Source organism: Stigmatopora argus, chromosome 24 (genome assembly GCF_051989625.1).
Source record: "Stigmatopora argus isolate UIUO_Sarg chromosome 24, RoL_Sarg_1.0, whole genome shotgun sequence".
In the NCBI taxonomy this organism is placed as follows: domain Eukaryota; kingdom Metazoa; phylum Chordata; class Actinopteri; order Syngnathiformes; family Syngnathidae; genus Stigmatopora; species Stigmatopora argus.
The window spans coordinates 2,670,824-2,681,384 of NC_135410.1; the positions used below are offsets into that span (position 1 = coordinate 2,670,824).

Here is a 10,561-nt window from a genome sequence, read left to right on the forward strand (position 1 = left end):
AACTAACACCAGAATCTCTCGTCTCCTTGGATGGCTTTCAGCTGGTGAGGGCGGACAGAGATGCTGAGGAGAGCTATAGGAAGAAAGGTGGGGGAATAGCTGTTTTTAATAATAGTAGATGGTGCAGCCCCGGGCATATTACTGTGAAGGATTACCTTTGCACTCGAGATATCGAGCTAGTAGCTGTTAGCATCGGGCCATTTTACATCCACCGGGAGTTCTCGCATGTTATCGTAATAACTGCGTATATAGCTCCTTCGGCTGATGCGGCAGTCGCACGCGAGCTGCTTCACGCTACTGGGTCACGGCTGCAGACGTCACACCCCCAGTCTCTCCTTCTTATATCTGGTGATTTTAACCATGCTCCCTTGGCTTCTACTCTCCCCACCTTCACTCAGTATGTGAAGTGCCACACCAGGGAACAAAAAACTCTGGACCTGCTGTATGCCAACACAAAGGAGGCATACAGCTCAGTCCCCCTGCCCCCACTGGGCCGCTCAGACCACAACCTGGTCCATCTGATCCCCACCTACATCCCTATGGTGAGGAAAATAAAACCTACCACGAGGATCATACAAAGATGGACCGAGGACACCAGCAAGGTACTGAGGGACTGTTTTGAGACCACTGACTGGGAGGTGCTGTGCAATTCAAATGGGAAAGACATTGACAGCTTGACCCACTGCATCACAGATTATATTAACTTCTGTGTTGAGAAAATTGTACCCTCCAAGAAGGTCCGTTGTTTCTCCTACAGTAAGCCGTGGGTCACCAGGGATCTAAGGGCCCTCCTGAAAAAGAAGAAGAGGGCTTTTAGGTCTGGGAAGAAAGAGAGTCTGAAAATGGTCCAGAAGGAGCTGAAGAGAGAGATAAGGAAGGGAAAGACCATCTACAGGAGGAAGCTAGAGAACCAAATCCAGAGAGACAACACCAAAGAGGTCTGGAGGAGCTTGAGGACCGTTTCGGGCCATGGAGGCAACAGTGAGAGAGACCCGGAGTCCGGAGACAGGGAGTGGGCCAATGAACTGAATCAGTTTTTTAACAGATTCAGTCCTGCCACCACTCCCCTGACCCCCTAAACCAGAAGCAACTCTCCCCCCTCGTTCTCCTCCTCCTCTTCCTCCCCCTCTTCCACCGGTCTCTGCATTACTGTCGCTCAGGTGATAAAACACTAAAGAAGATCCTGATGGCCTCAGCTCCAGACTACTGAGAGACTGTGCAGATCAGCTTGGCAAAGTGATTCTGCTCTGTTCTGGGCTGTCCTTTGGACTCTGTGGAAGTGGGAGAGCGGAGGATGCTGACCAGGATGATGTCCATCATGAACAGCACCTCCCACCCCCTGCATGAGTCTGTGGAGTCCCTCCAAAGCTCTTTTAGCAATAGACCGCGGCATCCTCATTGCAGGAAGGAGCGCTTCCGCAGATCCTTCCTCCCATCAGCTGTCAGGCTCTTTAACAAAAAATGGCTGAGTGTTAAGACCTACCGTATGCATGCATGTACATCTATGTGTATGTATGTATATATGTGCTTATATATATATGTATGTGTATGTACACGTATGTGTATATGTATGTATATATATATATATATATATATATATATATATATATATATTTCAGCAACAGACTTATTTATTTATATATTTATTCATGTATTTATTTATTAACTTACTTATTCCCTATCTATTTATGTCTAAAATGTTTTGCACCAAAATTCTGAGTCGCCAATTGTGATGGAAAAACAGATACTGGTAAGAGCAGTGAAACAAAAGCATAGTCCTCATAATTTATTTGCACCACACCACCGCCATTGGTCAAAATGTGGCGCAGCTTGTCTTGGAACATGGGTACAACATGTCTCAGGCCCCAGATTCAGACCCTGCCCTATAAGGTTCAAAACAGATCAAATTAGCAAAGGCAATATTAGTGGAAAAATTGGCTTGTCGTTTACTGCTTTCATAACCGGATAGACGCCGTTTCATTTTTTTTTCCAGACAGGACACAAGTTTTGTTTTGTCATCACCTCCATTATACAATCAGCTGTTGTTTGCGCAGGTATCACCATTAAGAGAGGTCGGGGCCCCATATAGGTTATACAGGTGGTTGCTGCGCTTTCCATTAACAGCAACCAATAATTGTCACCTTGGGAAATCCCTGTAACAAAAAAAATCATCTGTGGTCATTTTAGATTTAAATTTCGCAATAGTGCGGCCCAGCGCCTGAGTGGTTAGCGCGTCGGCCTTACAATGATGGACATTGGTTCAAATCCAGGTCGGCCCACCTGTGCTGCGTTTTCATGTTCTGCATGGGTTTTCTCTGGGTACTCCAGCTGGACACTAGATCAGCGGTCAGCAACCTTTTTCTGACCGCGGACCGGTAAAACTCTCTATTTTCTCGCGGACTGGCTAATGGGAAGGTCGACAACTTAACACAAAATTGTGCGGGGGTGGGGTCGGTTAACGAAAGAGGTCCACTGATAGGTTTATTAATAGATATACTTTAATAAAAGGAGAGACATCGGAGACAATCCAGCGATAACTTGCAAGTGAGAATCGGTCCTGGCTCGTCCTTGTCACGGAGCATTCTGAAGAAAGGCATCCTCTTCTGTCCATTTAGTCGCACATAATCAAAACACTTAAGGTTATCTTATTCAAACAATTGCATAAGCTAACCGAATAACACAATTAAGGTCAAAAACCAACTGCAACAACAATTGCCTATCAGGTCGGAAACCAAAAACAACTGCGTGAGAATTTGCACAAGTAAGCATAACAATTTCCATAAAAGGTGAAATGAGCGACACTATTTTAAAAACAATATGCGAGTATTTTCGGAAGTTGATTCGATTATCGCCATCTGCCGGAATCAAAGTCAAAGCAATTTAAGAGTCCTTCACAAATCTTCATTGCGAACTCAGATCAACAGTCCTCGGCCCGGGACTGGATGATCTGTCAGGTCAATAGTCCTCAAAACAATTAAATGTCCTCCGGGCCAGCTGCTGGGGAAAGTGTCCTTGGTAACCGATATACTGAGCTTTCGTCTACATATAATGATTGATATTCCACACATACATATAATGATTAATATTCCACACATACATATAATGATTAATATTCCACACATACATATAATGATTAATATTCCACACATACATATAATGATTAATATTCCACACATACATATAATGATTAATATTCCACACATACATATAATGATTAATATTCCACACATACATATAATGATTAATATTCCACACATACATATATTAATATGCACATATGTAATAATATCCCAGAATAACCCCAACATCCACGATGGCAAAAGAAAAAAACAAGTCCCAAGCATAATAGCAATTATTTATCTATAATCCTTATAAAGCGTGATTTATGGATGGGTGTGTGGGTGTGTGTGTGGGCACCTGGAAACTTGCTGGCGGAAATTCTGCCAAACATTATGTTTGTTAATGACGTGGAAAGGTGTTCTACCTTACAACTACATTGGGTCAGCGCGGCCAGCACCATTGTGTCTCGCCGAGTCTTCCCGTCACGACAGGGAAAAAAAGTGTTTTGGGGAGCATAGAATTGATAAAGCGTGATTTATGAATGGGTGGATATTTTATGTTAACATTCTCACACTACGTTTGTCCAAACCGTGCATCACAGAGAGTTGACATTTTTTATGGTGGCCAGAAACGGCTGTCGGATCCTAATAGATGAGTGATTTCTTTAACTTCCCTAAGTAGGTAAACTCAAGCTTTGAGCATTTGCAAGGATTATTGATTAGTATGCCTGACCAGAAATATGTTAACTTGCTGCTCTCATGTGGTAGTCTGAAGCATTAAACTCTGCAGATTTGAAAATTTTTCAAAAGAGATTTTTTTTTATAGCGCAACAACTGGCTTTTGGTTCTAAACAAGCAGGTGGGACTGGCTTCTCATCGTCCGGGGGGCGTCCGCGCCAGCCCGTGAAGAGACGAGGGAGTGGCCGGTCCGGCGGGCGTCCGCGGCAGCCGGTGACGAAGCTGGGAGTGGCCGGTCCGGGGGGCGGCCGCGCCGGCCTGAAACGAGGCGAGGAAGTGGTCGGTCTGGCGGGCATCCGCACCGGCCGGTGACAAGGCGTCGGGGTAGCCGATCCGGCGAGGCCGATCCGGCGAGGCCGATCCGGCGGAATTCTGTGCCGGCCTGAGAAGAGGTGTAGGAGAGGCCTATCCAGCGGGCGTCCACGTTGGCATTTGGAGAGGAGTGGGAGTAGCCGGTCAGGCGGGCCTCCCCGCTTTTAAGTGCTGGCCAAGCCCCATGCCCTTAACAGACACCAGAATCTTAGAACGGTCGTCGGGCACCTTACCCTGACTGCTCGGGGGGCCCCCAACCCCCTCGGCCGGGATGGCCGGAGAGTCGCTCTCGCCGCCGCCAACCCCCTCGGCCGGGATGGCCGTAGAGTCGCTCTCGCCGCCGCCGACTCCCTCGTCCAGGGGCGCCGGAGAGTCACTCTCGCAGCCGCCGACCCCCTCGTCCAGGGGCCCCGGCGCGTCGTTGCCGCTTCCGGGCGGGCAAGAGCTGGGCGGGCAAGAGCTCGGCAGGTGGGAATCGGGCACCCAGGAACTGGGCAGGCTGAAACCGGGCTGGCCGAAACCGGACAGGGAGAAACCGGACAGGGTGAAACTAGGCGGGCTGGAACTAGGCAGGCTGGAACTAGGCAGGCTGGAACTTGGCAGGCTGGAACTTGGCAGGCTGGAACTTGGCCGGCTGGAACTTGGCCGGCTGGAACTTGGCAGGCTGGAACTTGGTAGGCTGGAACTTGGCAGGCTGGAACTCTTGTTACAGACAAATTGTTGAAAATGTTTTTTCTTTTCTTTAATTTTAACAAAGATACAATCTTATGCAGAGTTGTACTTGGAATTATAAAACAAAATTAAACTATTTACAGTTGTGGGAAAGAGTTAGGGGGAAAAACTTTCATTCTTCCTGGTGAGGGGCTTCGCAACAGAAATTAAATGAGAAACCCTGTTCTAGAGTGAGGTGGGCAAAGAACAACTGTAACATTGCAGCCAGGAGACAATGATTCAAATTTAACCAAAAACAATGCTGTTATTGTTACTGACATGCCTCTCAAGGGCCAATTTTGTCAAAAGGCAATGTGGAAAGGGATTCTCTTTATAGTGATATGGCCTCCATTTTCAGCCATTCAGTGAAATTAATCACTTGATTATTGTGTGGTTATTGTGTGGTTATAAATGGACATGATAATATGAATAATCCAATAGAGTTTGTGATATGACAGCATGTTGCAATCACTTACCAATGCTCACATGAATACAGTTTAGGTCAAAGTAAACAATTGTGCCCTCAATTTAGTCGACTGTGGAAAGTTGCTGCTGCAGGACATACGTGATCACGGACATGCCTCTCAATGTCATGTCATTCTGTATACATCTGCGCAGCTGTGACCTTAAATAGGGATAATCCTGGAATTTGTCATAGTGATTGAGATTCCAGGTAAGATAAAGTGCTGCCCCTGAAAATCTGTGTCATGTTTATATTGCAAGCAATGCCCACAACAAAACCTCCAAACTATTAGTGTGACAGGGAGTTTGCACCTAAAAAAAGCCTCAGATAGGAGCCTCACAACACATGGGGCAGAGCTTGAAAGTTCTCCCAAACACAAATGCAAAGAAAATCATTGTTATTAGTGAAGATTTTCTAACTTATTTGAATTTCATACATTAATCAAGGTTGCCAGATGAAAAAAGCCTGTCTCCAGCCTAATCAACAGCCCAAATTACAACCTACTGCTCAAAATAAGATGTTTCCTTGATAAAACACTATGTATAACTTGTATTATAACAAGAAAAAAAGAGTCCATGGAAAATGAACGTATGTGATTATTTTAGGATTTAAAAAAAACTAATTAAAATTGACATAAAAGTACATTGATATCAATGTATTTCTGAAACCTCTTTCAGCACTGACGTGAACAGTAATTTTCTGAGCCGCTTATCCTCACAAGTGTGGAGTAGAGTGCTGGAGCCGATCCCAGCTTACTATGGGCACCAGGCGGGGGACATCCTGAGTCAGTTGCCAGCCAATCGCAGGGCACAAAGAGAGGGACAAAAATTCACGCTCACACTCATACCTAGAGGCAATTTAGAGTGTCCAACCAGCTCACCATGCGTCATTAATTCATTCATTTTCTGAACCGCTTTATCCTCACCAAGGTCGCGGGCGTTTCTGGAGCCTATCCCAGCCGACTTCGGGCCAGAGCAGGGGTACACCCTGAATGGCTGTCCAGCCAATCGCAGGGCACAAGGAGACGGACAACCATTCACTCTCACACTCAAACCTAGGGACAATTTAGAATGTCCAACCAGCCTACCATGCTTGTTTTTGGAATGTTGGAGGAAACCAGAGTACCCAGAGAAAATCAAAGCAGGCCCGGGGAGAATATGCAAACACCACACAGTACCTATACCTAGTGACAATTTTGAGTGTTCAATTCAACCCTCAACCCCAGGAATGTGAGGTCGACGTGCTAACTACTTGGCTAAAGTAAACATTTTTTTGGTTTTATGTTTGATCAACATATGGCCTTTATTATAACATTTTTTCAGTTTTTAGTGCAAACCTGCTTAAATGCAGAACTTTAAAAATGAAAAAAAACATCTTAAAGGATTACAGCACTGAATAATGGACTTTTTTAGTTTGAGCATTCCAGGTAAACCAACCACCACAGGGCAAAAAGACAGTAATAACTTATTAGAGTAAGGTTGAACACTTGTTTTTGTCTGCATTGTAAAATATGAGATCCACCATCCCCATCCACCTTCAGAGTTTATACCATGGCAACCTCAGCTCATTATGCCACAGTGTCTGATAGCTCAGTCAGGAGCCATGAATTGGAGTTGCCTTCCTCAAGCGGGCTCTGCAGTTTTGCCCCTGCCAACCTCCGTGTGACCCCTTTCAAACCACTGCGTATGGCTGAGTTTAAGTGGGTCCTACTTGCCATTACCTCTGCTAAATGTGCCGGTGAATGGCATGCGCTTTCAGTCAGCCCGTCTTGCATGTTGTGGCACCTGGGAAACTCTAGGGCACTCTCTGGCCTAACATCGCTTATGTGCCCAAAGTGTAGACTGGCTCGCATCTTAATCATCCTTTATGCCTTGCCCGGTATTGCCCCTCAACTGGTGAGGGCAGGGATAGATCGGAGCTGTTGTGCCTAGCCAGAGTCCTACGGTAGACTCATAGACTCGCCTGCAGGTTTTTGCAGGTCTTCCTTACTGTTCGTCTGCTGCTGGTCTTGCAGTAGAGGCTCTGCTCTCTAAGCAGCACCTCTCCCGCTAGATCGTGGACACATTCTTTCAGTTTTACCTGGTGGATGGGCGTCCCCCAACCTCAGGCGTGTGCGGTCGATTGGTCGCCGGTCTTTTGGTCACCGGTCTTTTGGTCGCGGTCTTTAGGTCGCCCGGAAGTTTGGTCGTCGTCTTTTGGGTCGCCGGTCTTTTTTGTCGCCGGTCTTTGGGTCGTCTTTTGGTCGCCTGATCGGCTACTGCAATCTACTGTCAATTTATTAAATAGCAGATGGTGTTTTTATTGAAGCAGTCCAATGAACCTTCATTCTCTCTGGGAGAACTTACAATGTTGAAATACTTTAGATTAGATGGTCATTTTTATCAAACAAATAAAAGTATTAGTATACTTTTAGTTAGACAGTATTTAGATCGTTTCAACAGTATTTAGACTCTAAATACTGTTGAAACGATTTAAATACTGTTGAAACGATCTAAATACTTTTGAAATGATCTAAATATCTAATATCAAAATATCAATAAGAGCACTCATTTAACACATCGGCTGCTGCCATTGACTGTCATAGGCGTCCAATGAACCTTCATTCTTTCTGGGAGAAATAAGAGCACTCATTTAACACATCAGCTGCTGCCATCGACTGTCATTTTAGCTCCAGTATTTGTGTTTCATCACTAAGTGCTGATTTTACCGCATTTTACTGCATTTTTGGCACTTTTGCGAATGGTCGCATATCGTCGCATTTGGTCGCGCCGACTTTTATCGCTGTCTTTCCCCCGGGAAAATCACCCCCAGAGCCCGGTAGTCATGTCTGATAAGCTCCGGTATTTGTATTTCATCAATAAGTGCGTATTTTACCTCGTTTTAGTGAAATGTAGGCCCTTTCGCAAATGGTCGTCGCATTTGGTCGCGCCGAGGTTTATAGCTGTCTTTCCTCCGGGAAAATCACCCCCAATTAATGTCTGAAAAGCTCCAGAATTTGTATTTAATCATTAAATGCTGTTTTAAAAACTATTATTCCGCTTTTGGAACACTTTTCTGGGCATTCTTAACCATTTTTCTACCTTAAGAGAGATTCTCCCTGTTGGAATAATGATTAATACCCTTAAATCATTATTAGTAATATTTAATTAAAATAGGAAAACATCTTTCAACATAACTGCTTACAACTTGCAAGGAAAATCGCTCCCAACGTGGCTTCGTTCGCAAGAGGATTCTAACGGGCGGCATACTCTTCGGTCCATTTAGCGGCACATAACCAAAACATTCAAAGGTAATCTGATTTAAACAATTGCATAAGCAAAAACAACTGTCTCAACTGTTTTGAACAATTGTATAAGCTTAACCGAATAACATCATGAAGGTTATAAAACAACTGTCACAACAATCTGTTTTTATCGGAACACCTGCGTAAGAATTTGCACAATAAGCAAAACAGCGGCATTAGAATTTGCACCAGTAAGCATAATAATTTCTTTATAAGGTAAACAGAGCAACAGTATATTTGAAGAATAATGCGAGTATTCTCGGAAGTTTGATTCGATTTATCGCCATCTGTAGGATTCCGAGACAAAGCAGTTTAAGAGTCCTTGTAGATCATCCGTCTGGCCTGGAACTTGTTGTCCTGTTCAGTCCATAGTTATGAAAACAATTGACTGGCCCTGAACAGGAAGACTGGGGGAAAGTGCACTCAGTCCAAACAGTATGGCACTATTTAAATTATAGCTTCATTACCTATTAATTCCAAATGAACATATAGTAACATCCCAGAATGAACCCAACACTCCCATTCATTCTCCCAGAGAGAATGAAAGTTCATTGGACGCCTATGTCAGTCAATGGCAGCAGCCGATGTGTTAAATGAGTGCTCTTATTGATGTGTTAAATGAGTGCTCTTATTGATGTTTTGATATTAGATATTTAGACCGTTTCAACAGTATTTAGATCGTTTCAACAGTATTTAGATCGTTTCAACAGTATTTAGATCGTTTCAAAAGTATTTAGATCGTTTCAACAGTATTTAGATCGTTTCAACAGTATTTAGAGTCTAAATCAGGGGTCGGGAATTTTTTTGAAAGAGAGAGCCATAAACAATTCCTATTTTCAAATGTTATTCCTTGAGAGCTATACTCAAGATTTAAAAGTCAAAATACATGAAAATGTGCCAATTTTTTAGTCATTTGACCACTTTTAAAGTACAAAAAGTCTTTGAATTATTTTGACAACATTGTTATGCTGTTGCTAATCAATGAATATCAATGAGAGAATAGATGCAGAAGACTAATAAAAAAACAAGTCAATGCCACTGCCGCCGTGACGTTCCTATTGGTGCGTTCGGGACTCTGCTCTCTCACCACCGGTTTCCATATTTTAGCTCAGAGCCATATGCAACCATCAAAAGAGCCACATGTGGCTCCCGAGCCATAGGTTCCCTACCCCTACCAAAAGACCGGCGACCAATCGACCGCGTACCACCTCAGGAGTTCATTGCCACTCTACCAGGAGTGTTGCTGTATCCTGGGCTTCCCTGAGGGGCATGTCCCTGGAGGACCTTTGTGTCGCTGCCTCCTGGATATTGGCTGGCACATTTTTCAGCTTCTACTCTCTTAATATCACCTCTCCTTACCCACTGGGCGTGGTCTTCGAGTTTGCGGAGGCTCTCCCTTGAGGTTTGTGTCTGGTAATCTTCGTGGCATCCCCTGGTATTGGTCATTCAGTGCTTACAGGACCATCTCAGGTGGGATGAAATAGAACGTTAGTTGCATATATTACTATGTAAGGTTCTATAAATCCTGGATCTGTAACTACGGTTGCAATGGAACTTCCAGGGATCAACGTGGGGTCGCAGGTGACTTTGTTGGTATTGGTACTTACACTGGGCATGCGTCAAGGGGTCAAACTCTTGCGTTCATCCAGGATTCATAGAACCATAGTTACATACGGAATTTTCGTTGTCTCCAGCTAAGAAGGGCACGTATAAATAAGACTGACTCGTTCATGCTCACATTCATAACCAATGTGCCGTTTTTTAGGACATTGTCACGTATTCAGATTTATACTTTTACTAGTCTATAACCCTGTTCACTTTACTCACACTGATCATGCATCTTGTTTTGTGTTATAACTCAAATTATGTAGTTATTCACAATAATACAGTTCTATTGCAAAGATTAGTTAGCCATGGTAAACAACTCCATATTTGGAAGTTACTTCTAAACTGAAACATGCCGACTAATATTCAAAGTAACGCCCACTTTTGCCT

The 10,561-nt window shown here is 44.1% G+C and overlaps 1 long non-coding RNA gene across 1 annotated transcript in view; it reads left to right on the forward strand.

The window, feature by feature from the left end:
- LOC144069327 (uncharacterized) overlaps window positions 1-10,561 on the forward strand; it is a 30,464-nt gene that overhangs the window by 1,360 nt on the left and 18,543 nt on the right. The window lies entirely within an intron of this gene.